Source organism: Lonchura striata, chromosome 3, assembly GCF_050655825.1.
Source record: "Lonchura striata isolate lonStrDom1 chromosome 3, ASM5065582v1, whole genome shotgun sequence".
Lineage (NCBI taxonomy): Eukaryota > Metazoa > Chordata > Aves > Passeriformes > Estrildidae > Lonchura > Lonchura striata.
The window spans coordinates 38503106-38520108 of record NC_140705.1 but is presented as its reverse complement, the minus strand read 5'-3'; the positions used below and the strand labels follow the sequence as shown (position 1 = coordinate 38520108).

The 17003-nt window shown below is 35.7% G+C and overlaps 1 long non-coding RNA gene across 1 annotated transcript in view; it reads right to left on the bottom strand.

Annotated features, from left to right (window-relative positions):
• Positions 1-10042: 10042 nt before the first annotated feature.
• LOC110478569 (uncharacterized) overlaps positions 10043-17003 on the bottom strand; it is a 107870-nt gene continuing 100909 nt past the window's right edge. The window contains exon 5 of the long non-coding RNA XR_014953680.1: positions 10043-10771. This is a non-coding gene — a long non-coding RNA (uncharacterized LOC110478569). The remainder of the gene's footprint in view (positions 10772-17003) is intronic.

Genomic DNA, 17003 nt, shown 5'->3' with positions numbered 1-17003 from the left:
AAGTGTAGTCCTGCTGATCCAATTGAAATGGATAAGATTTACCAGACTGCCACCCTAGAACATAAGGTCTTATGATTTAGCAAAAACGCCCCACATATAAGCAAATATTACTGTTGGTCAGTTTAATTGTGCACAAGACATCATTACAGATCAGAGACCATTAGTAGGACAAAAAAAAAAAAAAAGAGTTCTTCATTCATTTCTGTGGAAGCTGGATAAGGTCCAGAAAAAATATCTTTTGACACATTTTGAGGAAAGCTAAAAGAACAGAACATGAGATAAGTTAAACAGATTTCAGATCAGTTTTCCTCTCTGACACTGCTAGCAGACTTTCAGAAGTAAAAGGCAGACTCTCCTACTAGTTATATCTGTGTAACAGTGACTTCAATGGCATTTCACAGTTAACAGAACACAGAATTAGATCCAACATGTCACTTCTCACTTAACACATTCCAATACCTTTGCCTTTCAGGACTTACCCTGTTTGCTAAAAAGGTGAAATAGAGCCACACGATGTTTCTATTGCCTTTTGCAGTGGCATAAAGGAATCAAACAATGCAGAGAGAAAAAATCCTTCAGCAACAGCAGGAGTGTTTGTTACCGGTGAAAGCTATAATTCATAGGGATGCTATAATCTCAAGTCTTCCCTGAAAACAAATCCTCTACCTTATCACAGATACCTTCTTTTCTCCTCTATTTTTTATTATTTCATTTTGTAATAATTTTGCCTTTGTCCATGAGAACATTTAGGGATCACTTAGTTTGAAAGATGTCATGTGTACAACACATCTGCATTGTATTGAGCCATCTCTACTTGTGAATCTATTTTCTATAACTATGGAAGCTGGTAAACCTAGGTGTAATAAAACTATAACATAAAAGCTGTCAGACACAGAAGTTATCTTGACTGCTGGTTTATTCCACTTTCTTCATTGCTACATGAAATTGGTTTCTCTTGTCCTCTAGAATAGGCAAAAGTTTTTCATCTTTTATCCTGATTCCTCTTGACTTACTCCAGCAATTCAGTCAAATTTTCTCTCTGCTGCTCAATAAAGTTAATAGGTTTTTTATAGGTGTAGAAGAATCAGAATTTGCTCCATTTGTTCCCAACATGCTGTGAAAATACTAATGTGTTTACATAAAAGTAGAAGTCTGAAAACACAGTAAATCAACCCCATGCTGTTTCGGTGTCAAAAGCAAAAATTACTGAAAATGTCATTAAATCATTGCAAAAATGGTAAATTAAATCTAAGCTGCAGATGATCAACAAATTAAAGGTGTTTTGAGTACAGTTTACAGTGTTTGTTTTATGTCTCTGTAAATGTCAAAATTTAGATATAAATCTTGAATGTCTAAACTAGATTTAGATTTGGTGGGGGTTTCTATAAGTAAATATGTTTTCTTCCTTTCTCAGGCTTTAATGCAGTCAATGTTTCTTTTTTAGCAGGGCATTCAGACATTTAGACAGTTTCATTACCTTTTGATAGCTCTAAAACTTTAGAGTTCGAGGATGATGTGTGAGTCAAAGTGGAAAAAGTAATATTTTTCATCTTACACCTTTAATGAAATAAAATATTATTTTCTGCAAAGCCATTAGTCTATTACTCTTAGCACTAAATGGCACACTGTTGTAGACTGGTACATTGAATCTGGGATAAAAATACATAAAGAAAGAATATGTAATCTCCTGTCTGTATGATAGGAAGATTATTAAATTACTATTTTTATTTTAAAGTTTGCACGTTACAGAGAGATTGATTGGTTGCTGTAAGCAGACTGCTCATTTGACTTTTTCAACAGCAATCCAAAAAGATAACAGGCTGATTGCAAACTTTGCAGGAAAAGGTTTCATTTTCCTATGAAGAAATATGAGTATGTAATATTATGAAGAGCTTTCAAAATTCTTCTAAAGACATGACCTTTATGCCACAAAACACACACAAATGTTAATGATACTGGAGATATTTAAAACTGTTTTTTAAAGGGTCATGTAGATATTCATTAGAGGAGTAATATCTTCTTTTAATTGAATTTTGCTTTCAATTAAATTTTACAGTGTAGGATCAATAGGAAAGCACAAGGAAAAACAGAATTTTAATGCTAAATTCCTAAGAGAAATATGAAAATTGACATAATTTGGTATCCCAATTTAAGGAACCTGAGGCAGTTACATCAAGAAGACTTTGAAGACATATGTTAAGTCAGCCTTGTAAGTCTAGGCTAGAATTAAAGTGATAAGCATGAAATGTATAAAACTTGGTCATGTTGAAGAGACAGCCATTCCTGCAAATCCAATGAAGGATCAGTACCGAGTTTATATGTAATATCCCATTAGACTACAGAAAAGTGGTCTATCTCCCCTTTCCATACTGTACTTATTTTAGGCAAGACATTTATGCATATTACCACCAGGTACATCATGACTGTTGCACTGTACAGTAATTTGAAGGAGATTATCCTTCCTGATTTCTGCTCAGTCTTTTAAAATATTATTTTTAAACGAGAAGGAGAAAATTACTAGTCTGATGATTTTCACTCTCCAGAGAGACTTAAACATGCTGAGACACATACAGATCCAGAATTATATGGTAGGCATTAATAACAAATAATCACAGAATCAGAGAACCATTTAGGTTAGAAAAGACCTCTAAGAGTATCAGGTCCAACCTTTGACTGATTATCACCTTTTCCATAGCACATAGTGACATGCACTAAGTGACATGCCCAGACGTTTCTTGAACATCTTGAACATCTCGAGGGTTGGTGACTGTGCTATGGCTACACCACCTGACTGGTTCCAATGCTTAACAACCCTTACAATGAAGAAATTTTTCCTCATGTACAATCTAAACTCCCCGGTGCAACTTGAGTTTATGTACTCTTGTCCTGTCACTGGTTTCCTGGGAAAAGAGGCCAACCTCCAACTTGCTAAAATCTCTCTTAATGCAATAAGGCTTTCCCTGAGCCTTCTTTTCTACAGGCTAAACATCTCCAGCTGCTTAATCTGCTCCTCATATGATTTACTCTCCAGACCCTTCACCATCTCTGTTGCCCTTCTCAGAACATGCCCTGGCACTGCAATATTCTTTTTGTTGTGAGGGGCACAGAACTGGACACAGCACTTGATGTGTGCCCACACAAATGCAGAGTACAGGGGGAAAATCACTGCCCCTCTACTCCTGACCACACTATTCTTGTCAGAAACCAGGATGCCATTGGCCTTCTTGGCCACAAGGGCACATGATGGATCATGTTAAGCTGGCTGTTGAGCAGCACCTCCAGATCCTTTCCCAATGGGCAGCTTTTCAGGCACTCTTTCCCCAGTCTGAAGCGCCTCATGGGGTTATTGTGACCCTGGCACTTGGTCTTGTTGAAACTTAGGCTGTTGGATTTGGCCCGTCAATCCATCCTGTCCAGATTCCTCCAGTAGATCAACACTCGCACACAATTGTGTTGTAGTTCCTGAGAATACACTTCATCCCCTCATCCAGATCAATAAAGATATTAAACAGGGCTGGCCCCAGTAGTGAGCCCTGGGGGATACCACTACTGACTGAATGCCAAGTGGATGCTGCATCATTCATTGAATTACAAACAAAATGTCAATAGCCTGTGTGAAATCCATAGCCCAAAGAAAGGATGGGGCCTGTGTCATTCTTGCCATGTTATACATGTTATTTTTCACATAGAATGATGAAAAGGAAGTCAATAAATAAAGGAATTCTTACCTACTCAGGAAAAAAAAAAACCTAACAAAACCCACCAAAAAAAAAAAAAAAAAAAAAAAAAAACCAAAAACCTACCTGGAACCTGATAATGAAGAATATGCAAGAAGGCAAAGTAGCACATCACCTTTAAATGTTTTCAAACTATTCATCAGCTCAGCAACTGCTACTACAAACCAATTGTATTTGATAATCCATTTTGATAATTTATTAATTTCTATTCCATAAATTTATCATCTTAAACTATGCAAACTACTTATCTTAAGACTCCTATCAAGTGATACATATTAGATATAGGGCTGTCTTGGATTTTTTTCAGTATACCTTTAGTTGTGTCAGTATTTTTCAAGTGTGTGGAATACCTACTAATGAAGATCTCAAAAAACTTATTCTGTTCTGTGTCTAAACTAGTAAGGCAGTGGTAATAAATGTTTCCAGGTGCTAGATGTTTATTATGAGCATAACTGAAAAGTTTAAATGGACACTGGAATAGTTTTGACCTAAGCTACTGCTTTTTCAAGTATTCCCTGGATATGAACAGAGTCTGGAGATTGCAGAAACTTTTTGCCAAAGTCAGCCTGAGAAACAGATTTTAATATTATGAATGCGGATTTTACTATGTTGATTAGACTCTTTCTCAGAGAAAAAAAACTAAGTTTGTCCAATTCACTGATATAAACGTAGTCACAGGACATCAGTAGGGACCAAAATGCTTCTACTAGTGAATTCACAGATGCTTTATAGAAAACAATGCATGACTTTTCAGTGGATGCAAAATAATTAATTTTAAGCATCTTATGAAAATGCAATGGAAATACTAATAATGTGGATAATGTGGATAGAAAACAATTACAAAATGTTCACATCTGTCAATGTGAAAAAAAAAAAAAAAACAACCTGATGAGGGGAAAATGATTTTTGGAAAATATGTTGCTGTTTCTTTATTCAATTAACAGCTCCTGACAGTGAATTGTCATCTCACTTGGGTGCCTAATGGACATCTCAGTTTAGAAAGCAATGCCTTTAGACACATTTTGAAAGAGTTTTCTCAGCTGGAGTGTGCTTGTGCTATTGATCCTCTGTCTAGGAAAATTCCAGAAGAGAGAAGTGGAAACCAGGTTTGTATTTCTATAAGAATCGACAAACCAAACTTTCCCATCTAAACTGCACAGTTCCAAGTATTTCTACCGAATAGGTATAGTTTATACTGACAATTTTGAAATCCATGTGATAAGACCAGAAAGTGTTTAGACTTTGCAACATCCTGTGGAGAAACACTAAGTGCTGTTAGCTGTGGCAAAATTACCTGTGTGTAAGTGCTGACTTGATATAAACAAGAAATGGCCTAAGAATCACTTGACAAAAGGAGATGGTCTGGCAGTGGCTTTCCTGCTACAGCTCAGTAAGGTGTAAAATGAGACATAGGAGCAGTTTCACTTTGCACAGCAAGATACAAAAGATAGGACAAAGAAAATAATAAATTCTCACTCTAAAAAACACTGAGGAGGAATTTTCCTGAGGTGGAGTGTAGTTACCTGGGCTGAGACCTGGAGTTTCCTGTGCCCTCTCTTCGACAAGCAGTACAAGGCTTCAAATACCAACAAAAAAATATTGACAAAGAAATGTAAAAATTTATTTTCTATGTTTACCTTTCACTGAGATCTTTATAAGTGGTCTAGTAAAAGGAAATAAATATTGTATAAATGATCAGCCTTGACCCAGCCTCTTAGGGAAGAAACCAAATCAACTTTACCTTCAGAGGTTTTATAAGTTGTGACATTCATAAGGTGATCTGAAGAGCTTGGGAAGAAGTATACATGAAAAACTGTTTCTCTTTCATCTGAAAGTGTATTTTCTGTGATTAGCTAATTAATAATTTGTTTTGAAGTAACTAATGTATATTGAGTCCCTTTGCTGATGAAACAAGAGTAACTTCCAAGGAAATCAACAGTAGTCAACCTGACTTTACAAAGTGAAAATCTTAGGAATTTTTTGTCTGATAAAATAACAGGCCTAGATTCTTAGACTTTTTGTGAGCCCTTTATAAAAGAAATAACTCGCAATTACTTTACCATGCTCTATCACCAAGTTCATTTGATTGCATGCACTCTAAATTGAATGCTATCATAGTTTTCATCTTGGGAAAGAAGACCACATGGACTGCTGATGGAATGCTGAAGTGCCCTAACTGCAAACTTGAGGAGTTATAGCTGACTATTTTACAGATAAAAAAGCCCCAAAACAACAAAACAAAACAAAAAATCTAACCAATTTTTAAAAACCAAAAAACAATTCCCCCCCAAAAAAGTAAACAAAACAAACCAAACACAAAACCAAACCCACACCAAAATAAAACAAAAAACAAAACAAAAAAACTACCATGAAAATTACTTAGTGCAAAGGTTTAATTTTGCATGCAGAAACTACTTCATGGATGTGAAACTAAACAACACATGAAAACACTCACCGTCAGTTGTGTATGAACCTCAGTTCACTAATAAGTCTACAAATTTGCTCACGGCAACAGAAAGCCACCTCTTTCCCTTCTGAGCTCTTGAAATGTGATAGCACTACCAAAGGTTTATCTGACAAAATCTGCATACACAGCAGATTTACAATAGAATTGTGAATAATTAAAAGAAGACTGAAGGATTAAGCATATATATGTAAAAAGACTAATAGCTTCAGTCCAAACCATATTCTTTAGGGCAAATGGAAATAAACCAATCTTTATTTACTTCCTAACACATTCATGACTTGGAAGTATCATCTAACTAAAAGCCTTCAAAGTGACAATATGCATCCCATGTGCAGAAGTTGTGCTCTAGCTTCACCTGGTCCAATTTTAGATGCCTAGGTCAGTTGCAAACCTGGAAAATTGACCTCAAGGCCTATTTTGTACTTAATAGGGAGACAGAAAGGATTTTCCAAAATGTGGTTCAGCCAAACTGAGGTCTGAATTTTAAAACGAGAATGAAATGCCTATTTTACTCTACCACCTATGTAGATTTATCACCACCAACAATCAGTGAAACCTACAAAATCATACACAGATACCTTGAATGCTTCAAGTGAAGTAAGATGAATATCTCAAGAAAATGTGTGTTAGCAAAATGTGAATAGATAAAAATTATATGGTAGAAGACTGTATGACTCTTTTTGAGTTTGCATGCAGATTTGATGTGTGTCAGGAAACTGACATTAAAGTGCAGTTGTCTTCCTTGCTTGATATTTCTGCCTGGAGTGACATTCATAGCTGTTGAGCTGCCACCTAGGTCACAGAGTATACATAAAGATCATGTACCAGACTTAAAATTTAAAAAAAAATAATTATGTAGGATTGAAATGATGACCCTATTCGGATGTTGGTTAGAACATCAGAAGCATTTTGAGATGTTCTGGAACTGCTTTGCTTGTTTCTACCAAGATACAGCCAGGGCTCCCTTCCTTGCTGTGCCCCATGGATGAAGTCTGAAACAGAGGACAGCTATTAGCTGCCCATAGAGTCTCATAGCTGGTCCTTTGTGTGCCTCTGTCAACATAAGAAACATTGCAGAGACAACCAGCCTCTGTTCCAGTTATTACTGTTCGTCCTAGACCTTAAAATGAAATATTTTTGACTTGATTGATATCAGAAAGTTGTGAGCATTTAAATGCCTTGTCAAAACTTGTATTCCTTGCTTTATGCTATCTTTACATTCAGTTGAGGATAAATGATTTTTACAGTGTCCTGGCTTGTCTTGTACTTGATTTTGTCATGTTGACAGCATGAAGTTTTTTTGAAGCAAACACACAATGAGCTGTGTCTTGTTGTATATGTCTGATGTTAAAAAGCAAAGTCAGACAAAGTATAGCCTTTGAACGGGCATCGACTGCTGAGCTGCTAGTAAGTACTGACAAGTCAGCCTTGTTGGAAAGTTTTGCAGGACAGTATGTATCAGTGAGGGAGGAGGATATAAACACCTACAACTTTGCTACCAGGAGAGATTCACAAGAGATACAAATCAGCATAAATTTACTTAGACAGCAGTATCTTCCAATTACAGTATGACATTCAAAAACATCAATGCAATGCAGTGTTTAAAAATGTACATGTATCTGTGTTTAATACCGAAGAGATGTCTGTATAGTTCAAAAGTAAAATCATGCCTTTTATATGTCTTTAATCAGAGACATTTTTTGAGAAAAAAATTTATAGCATAGAAAGGGTAATCTTGTCTTCTGTTTTTGCCCTATAACTCCTAGGAGCATGGAATATGATAATCAAAGAGTCTATATGAAATGTCATTCATGTACAATGGTTCAATTGTTATTTAAATTATCTTTTCAGAGCTACTACCCTGCTTCTGCCTATCAAGGGAACTGTGGGGAAGAAAGCTTTCTACCATAGCTGTTAATTTCACCCACATATAGGAATTTGATTGTAAAAGCTAAATCTGGATGTGATATTGTGCAAGAAGAATATATTTCATTTAGGGTGGAAGCAATACTCATTGAATAAAAATTATGAAAAAAATCAAAAATAACAAGGTTTGTGAATTTTGAACTGATAATGTTGTTTTCCACAAGCCTCCTTTGCTCACCTTTTAGACTGACACTAGAAAAGCTGTTTACTAGCCTTAATTTTTATGATGTTTGATCACAAGTGTGGTAATTCTCAAATTTTTTTCCTTTCTGAAGCATTATCAGAGCCCTTGGGAGTACTAAACTTTTTGCTTATCTCTGACAGCAATTCATCTACCAAATAAACTTCAAAACAAATTTATTCCTCTTTGAAGTACAAAACTGCAGTGTTGAGGTCATTTGCATTTACCCATTAAGCTATAGTATTTCTTTTTTTTTTTTAATCAAAATGACAACCATTAATGACAAAAAACCTATTGAGTCTTTCTCTTTCTGCCTAGCGTGAAACTTATAGAATGATAATAAGGAATCACCTCAGACAAGCACAGATGAAAATGAGTTCTGCCCACTACTGTATCTGAGCAGCTAGACATTTCCAAACTGCTTTGATGGCTCTTGCTTTCTAAAGGGCTTTATCTGAGCTTCCATATTCTCAACCACATTGAACTGTGTGTTATTAAAAAGTAGTTAAAGTTCTCTTTCTAAAGTGATTAATCTCACCCCAGATAATCTCCTCATCCACACTCTGCTTCTAAGGCATAACAGAAGCTATTTTTCATTGGATTTCAGTTGATTAGATAGTCTGATTTAAAGCTAGTTAAGCTGTGTTTCAATTGTGGACGGGAGATTACCTCTGAGTACTGAAATCCCATTGAATCTTCTGTGGGTGTGGGGCCACGGGGCTGTTTTCCCTTTTTTTTTTTTTTTTTTTAATCCATTGAGCTAAAGAGGAGCCCAGTCCCAGCTGGATGTAAGAGCATATCCTTAGAAATCCTTTCCCTCAGGCTAAGGCATTTACTTATTTGCTTTCTTTTCTCCTTCTAGCTTCCCATGACACTCACAAATAAAGCTGTTCTGCTATTTGGGGGAAAGTTCCCTCCCCTCTCCTCCTCCTACTTTTTGCCGTGATTATAAGTTCAGAGCCAAAAATGTTGGGAACAGAAAACCCACACAAATAATTAACATTTGTCAACAAGAACCACTATGCTGCCGTGTGCAAAGTAAAATTGCATTTGCTGCTGAAGAAATCAAGTATGTCCTGAGGAAGGGTGAAATTAATGATGTTTCAAAAGTGACTGAAATACTGAAATTTTTTTTTTTAGTGAATAAATAAAATAATACTAATAAGCTAATTGTATAAAAAGGTGATATGGATATATGTTGAAATATTTTCAGTTATGATGAGAAGCAGGTTAGGGAATAATGGAGGGAAGTAAAAGTATATAATTCAGAAAATATTACTATTTTGCATTATACTGTGTTAGCATATATTACCTCAAATCTGTATTGCATCACTGCTTCAAATATCAGAAATTAAGAGAGATTGAAAGGTTTGTGAACTTGAAAGTCTTTGAAAGGTTAGTGAAACTATTTATAAATACAAAAGGAAATTTGAGACAATTAGCACATGATCTTTTTATATATTCGGCACAGCAGCCTTGAGCTGGGTAGATAGTACTTTGAACCATGCAAGTATTTCTATTGACTCTAGCAAGATTATGTCTGGGTTTAAAGATGGCCATGTGTTTCATTGCTTTGCTGGACTAGAGCCATCCTGCTCGCTGTCTTGCTTTGGTTTGTCCTTGTTCTTCCTCAAATAGCAAAGCTCATAGCAAGAGAAAAAACATTACTTTCTATAGGCTAATGCACCTAGTAGGAAGAGGCAGAATAGATGCAGAAAGAACAAAGACGGAGAAGATAAATCTGATTTATTTTTTAACTAGAACTGCAAAGAAAAATGAGGACATGAAAAGCGATAGCTGCAATATATTTGGTTTGCAATACATGTTAAAATCTTTGTCAACATTAATTAAAATTGGCTTCGATAGAAACACTGTCTCATTGAAAGATAGAAAGAGGATGAAAGAGCATAAACAAAGGATAACGTCAGCAATATATCCAGATGGGAAGAGGTGTGTAGCACGATGCTGCAAGGATCTGTATTAAGTAAGGGATTAATATCTTCACTAACCCAGGAGAGAAGTAAATAGCATTAATTACATTCACAGATAAGACTAAAGAGATGCTTTGAGGACAGGGAAGTAATACAAGGAGACTTAATTATCTTACAACCAGCATCAGAAAATACCTTTATGCTCACATAATGCCTAACACAGCAGGTTACTGATCTCAACTGCAGCCCCTCAGAAGTAATGTAATAAAAAAAAGGTGAATTGTTATAGAAATGAACAAGGGTAAAACATACATTTTTTATTATGTTTAAATGTAAGAATAGGGAACAATGTTGAAAATTTCATTCCTAGACACAGCAGGCATGCCTCCTTTGTGACTGCTCCCTCCTTTCCCAGGTGCCCAGTCATAATGGCTCTGCAGATGAAGCTGAACAATAATGAGGATGATGATTCTTCTAGCATGGAGGTGGCATTGAGGTTGTCAGTCCACACCCTGTGTCAAAACGGCTTCTGCAGAGAAAAAAAATTGGTCATTTTCATAGGAGACTCGCTCCTAATGGGAAGATAAGGCCTGATATTCAGACTTTTTAGATAAGTCTGCTACCTTCCTGGAGACCAGGTTAAAGTTGTGATGAGAAATCTTTGTATCCTAGTAGAGCCCTCAGTTTGCCATCCACTACTGATTTTTCAAGCAGACATGAATTTGAAAGTCCAAGGGTAATCAGGAGGCATTTCAGGGCCTTGGGATAACTAGTTAGGGGGTCAGGGGCACAAGTGCCCTCTTCTACCCTTCCAGTATCTGTGAGTGATGTGGGAAGAGTGCCCTGACAGCCAAGAAGGCCAATGGAGCCCAGGCCTGTATCAGGAAAAGTGTAGCCATCAGGATCAGGGAAGGAATTTTTCTTTGTACCCTGATGTACCCTCTGTGGCCTGATGAGGCCACACCTCGAACCCTATGTCGTGTTTTGGGCCCCTCATATGAAGAAAGACATTGTGGTGCTGAAGCATGTCCAGAGAGGACCAATGGAGTCTGGAGCACAAGTGGCTGGCTGAGGGAAGGAGATTAAAGGGAGACTTAACACTTTCACACTTTCTACAATTACATGAAAGGAGGTTGTAGCCAGGTGGGGTTCAATCTCTTATCCCAGGTAGCAAGCAAGAGAAAAAGTGGAAATGGACTCAAGTTGCTTTTGGGGAGGTTAGTTTGGGTATTAGAAAAAAAATTGTCACAAAAAGTGTTTTCAAGCACTTAAATAGGGTGCCCAGAGGAGTGTGGGGTCACTATAACTGTAGGTGCTTAAAAGATGTGTAGATGCAGGTTAGAGGCAGATTTTCAAGTGCTGGGTAAAATCAATAATCTTAGAAGTCTTTACCAAACTAAATGATTTTACCATTCCTTGATTCTGAAAGACAGAAAAATATCACAGGCATTCTATAGAAGCAGTAAATTGGACAGTAGTAATTCTGAAAACAACTGTATGTGTAAGAGATGAAAATACATGTTTTCCATACAGTAGGGTATGAAAAAATCAACTCATTTTTAAAGCATGCTTGCAAAAAGAAACCCAAAAAACATTAAGCCTTGCAGCAGAAAATAAAAGCTGCACACCACACTGAGGTGTGTGATCGAAGTGTGACAGTCTTTGGAAAATTACACACAATTCTAAGCAAGATATTACAAAGAAGATATTATGATATAGACAGGAGAGTGCTCAAAGAAAATATACAATCTTTTCAAAGTGACTGGATGCCTCATTATATCTCTATGGTAATTTTTCTTGAATTAAAGAATTTATTGTTTTTATACATTTGTATAATTACTTTGCATTAAAGCATGGTATAAGTATATGAAAACATACATATATAAAATTCTCAAGTATTTAAGATAGAGTATAAGAAGGTACAATAAAAAGTACAATTTAGATAACATTGTTTTGATTTAGAGTTTTTATTTTCAGACAAGAAAGCCATAAAATGTTGTTATAAGAAGACTCCTTCCTTTCCTACAGTTTCATTTTGGTATGTTCAGAAATTATTTATTAGGGTGATTCATTTGGTTTATATTATACATGCAATTATTTTTATATGCAATTATTTTTCATGTTAAGTGTTGCTACATTTTATTTTATGTCAGTTCCTTATTAATTTCTTGTGCTATTTCAAAAATAATTTATATGTATTATTGCTTTTAACTAAGTATTTAAAATATTTGGAAAGACCAATTTGAATTGCTTCATCATGTAGAAATGTAGGGGCAGTACAAAAATTATAAAGGCCAAGTTAGGTTTCACAATAGAAGGAAAAACCCCCAAGCTTTCCTAGAAGATCAATAGATTCCTGTGTTAAACAGGATTCAGATGAACATATCCATGTCTTAAGCACTCAAACTAAAAATTAGTAGGCCACTACAAATATCCCAATATGATAATACACAAATTTCCAGGGTGATAGGCAGCATGATTCAATAGTTTTTTTCCATGTCTAATTTGTATGACTGATGTTATTATCAATATACTCTGAGCAAGTGGGGTTAGGGGGTGTTTGAAGCATATGTGATCTATCACCTCACTCCCCTATAGACTGCTGAAGTGCTTTGCTGAACTGGGACTTGATGCTTGCAGCCTTGTGCACCTGCAGGGTAAAAGCCCTGGGAGGACAAGGATCACTTCTGAACTCAGGCAACAGCTGAATTTTTAATGAAATAACTGCTAGACTGAAGAATTTGAAATATGGATTTGTTTCATTAATATTGGGGCTGACAATAATTTTTCCTATGCTACCGTTTTATACTCCAAATTTGTCTGAATGGACTACTTTCAATAATTCTGTCAATTTCATACCATCTTCATTTTTTTAATAAAAGGAAGAAAAACAGATTGAAGGAAGACTGAAGTTCAGCTTTTTCTGAGCACCCAAAAAAGCACATTTATTTTCATTAAACACTATAATTCAGTGTTTATCATTATTATATTTTAAAATTAATTTTTTAAATTTTATTTTCATTTTATTTTATTTTAATTATTTTTATTTTTATTAGAAGAAGTTATTGAATAAAAGTGTTGTGTTTGATAGATAGTCTAAATCTTGCTATTTTATACCTACAGCCAAGAAACAGGTCAAAATATAGGTACAATTAGACTGGCAACCTGGATTCATTACAGACAGTAGTGATGGCACCTCTCTGACTCATATAACGCCTATGATCATTGTTTATGGGAGATTAGCCACTTCTGGGAACACAATAATAAAATTATTTTGCAGTGTTATAGCTCACCATATTTTCAGAGCAGCATGATGATGTTAATAAAGGTGCCCAACAATTCTCTTTGCAGAAGGTCTGTATGCTCTTGTATAGAAAAAAAGATCAGACAAGCTGCTCCAAACAGAAACAATAGTGTAGGCAGAAGGCAGGATTAGGAGACAAGACTGAAACCTAGTAAGCATGGACTTGGACAACTAGAAGTCTCTCTTTTCATAATACTTGCTTACAAAACCTATATTGCTGCTCCTAAACTCAGATGAGGGTTTTAAGAACAAAACCAAAGTCAGCTATTTTTATGTTTTCTGCCTAATATAGGGAGATACTCCAAAGTTCTATTCTACATCTAATTTCAACAATGGGGTGCAATTTCTCAGTATCACTTTATGTGGTATTAAGAATGTCCAACAGCTTCAGCTCTCTCATGGAATATTTCCAATAAAATGCAGCAATATTATGTATCAAAATGTTCTTTATTTTATGCAAAAGACAGAACCAGCTTGTCTTTGCAGAAGTGTAATTTATGATGTGAGTTACAAACACAACAGCAAACTTATTTCTATTAAAATAAATATCTGGAAAATCTGGGTCACCGAAGGTGATAATTAATTCAAGCCACTTATATGTCAACAGTCAATAAGGCAGAAAGGAGATACACTCTCTTCTAAATTACCTCAAGTTTTGGAAATATGCACTATTCAGACTTTTTTTTTTTTTTTAAGCTAGGTATTTTTATTCACAGGTTACACATTACATTTCTGAGCTGATACCAAATAAGATGTAGAAAGAGATGGCAACAGTCTGCACATTTTGCAGTTGAATTACCTGGACCTCATATGAGCTTTTCTTTAGCACTAAGGAAACATTTTAAGGAGGTAAAACTGAGCTTCAAAGAGACCTTAGAACATTAGACCCCAGTAAAATTATTTTTAATGAGTTCTCCAAAAACTGTGCTTTGCAAATTCTTATGTAGATGATTGTCCTCCTTCTTCAACACTGATTTAGATCAAGCCTTCTCTTGTCTCTGCAGATTGTTTGTTTTTAGATGTCTTTTTTCAATAGCACTAAAATAAATTGCTAGTGTGACATTTATATCTCTCCTACTGCTTTAATCTCCCTGTTACTCTCTTGAAATAGAACAAGGAAGGGGGAAGGTGCCTTCAAATTAATGTGTTTTTCAATGCTCCTTTTTATAATGTTTATTTGGCTGTAAACTTTGTATTAAGAATGATTTTTTTTCTACCTGATGATAATTTCAATATATTTTTTATCTTTTGGCCTAATTTTTGCAGTGAATTTACTGCTCATGAAAATTCCTGAGTTAATCACTTAGAGACTTGAGTTACACTGATTCACTCATAGGCTCCAGCAAGCTGTAGTGTAGAATAAAATATTCAAGTCATTAGCCTTTTCCATCCCCTTTAATTGATTCCTCTCGAAAGATAATACGGATTAAGATTATCCAGTGTTTTTGCAGCAATTGTGATTGTGGAAACCATTCGCAATGGGAGCTCTCTCAAAAGGAGAATTCCAATGGAATGAGGCTCTGAGGGAACCAGGAAAGAGAAGGATACATGTTACAGTCCTGCCACCAAAAATTACTTACACACAGTCCCGGACTGTTCTGTACCTCCTTGTGTCTATCAATTTCCTCCATGGAAACAAAGGGATAAGAGAGAGAGAAGAAAGGGCAAAAGAAAGGTAAACTAACTGATTGAGCAGTAGATTTCTAGGAAGCTTAGGAAGGGCTCACACTGATAAGTGACATGACATCAAGATCTACTGTGATATATTAAAAATCTCTCCCACAGGCTTTCCTCTCAACAGTGGTGTAACTGTGAAAGGTGGCCAATAATTTAAAGTAGACAGTCCCCTCTATCTTGGGAGATTGTATTTTTCTGGTACGATACCAGCCCCTGAAAATGCAGTGAGACTTTCAGAGGGAAAGGGATCAGGTCAGCACAGAGGTGGGTATGAGTCTTGCCCCATTACACCTGCTATACCCCCACCATTTTTTACCTCTATGGTCCAAATCAAAGGCAAATCCTTTGAGAATTTTTTGTTTGTTTTTGCAGCTATGCAGCTATTTTATCCTTTCTTATGCAGGAGGGAAAATGGAGGACAAAGTACTTCTTCAAGTGCTATTTTGTGTCAGTGTTTCCATGTACTTTAACTAGTAGAAGAAACAATAGAACCTCCAAAATTAAATAGATTACCTAATAATAGAATATATATTTTGGTAATCTAACCCTTCATTCACAGTTGTATATTAAGATTACAGGGTGAATCCTCTTTGTCAGATGTAGGAAAACACTGAGGAGTTTTCTCTTTTCACTGCAAAAGTTGTTCAATTGTTAACAAAGAACTGTTAATGAATAATAAATCAAGGCCCATAGTTACTCAGATAGCCAAAGTATGGTTTTGTGTATGAGAATATCTTTCACTGAAACTGTTTTTTAATGAGAAAACATTCTCAAAGCTTCACTGTAGAGTAATACATTAAAATGCACTTCCACACAGTAAAATATTAATAAGTTATACATCGTATTTTATAGTTTCATGATAGTTATTATAGGTACACATTTTAAAATTTTATTTTAGTTTTTCATATGCTTAGCCCCATTCATATTATAGATGTCAAAATATGATTAAGAGAGGCATTTTCCCCCAAACATTTTCATGCTGAGCACAGCAGTTAAAGTAATTGCTTCTCTCTCTGAGAAGAAACATGTGGGTTCTTAAATTCTAAAGTAATAGACACCTTCTTCAGACTGAAATAATATGGCTTTCCTCAGGAGGGAAAATTGCTGTGCCATGGAGAAGGTTAATCTCCTCTGAAAGCTGTTCCAGTTTGGAATTCTGACAGTTTTCATGGATAAAATTCTCCTTGAGAATCTATATAGGACAGGGAAGAGATGACAGTATGCAGAATAATGCCCTTCACCTTTCAGCAATGGCCCTTATGGCAAATTCTGCTGTGGTTTGCATCTCTCCCATGCAGGTGTCTCTGAGTATGTGAACATTCAAACTAATTTACACAGTTGTTGATGCAGAATGTTTGGGATGTAAGTGTGTAAGGGTTTGAGTACCCATTCATGCTAAGGTTTTTGTCTTGCTAAGTTATCCCTATGACAATAAGATGCAGCTCATGAGCTGGGGTTCCAGTGACATCTTTGAAACAACTGGATTACATTCAAGTCTGGAGTGATGGAGTTTGGCACAAGTTCAGAGGTAATTTCACAGCATAGGCAGGCAACTAAACACATGCACAATTTTCCAGAGCTAGGAGTAGAACATAGAGTTAGCCTCAATTAGACCATATCCCAGGCATCTTAAAAGAGGCTATAGACTGAAACATGATCTTGCTTGGAACCTTCAGCGCCAGCTTTTCCTCAGGAGATTCATGTATATGTTTTTTTTCAGCAGCAACCAAACAAGAAACAAGGTCTTTTCTGGAAATGCTACTGAAAGAAACAAAAAATG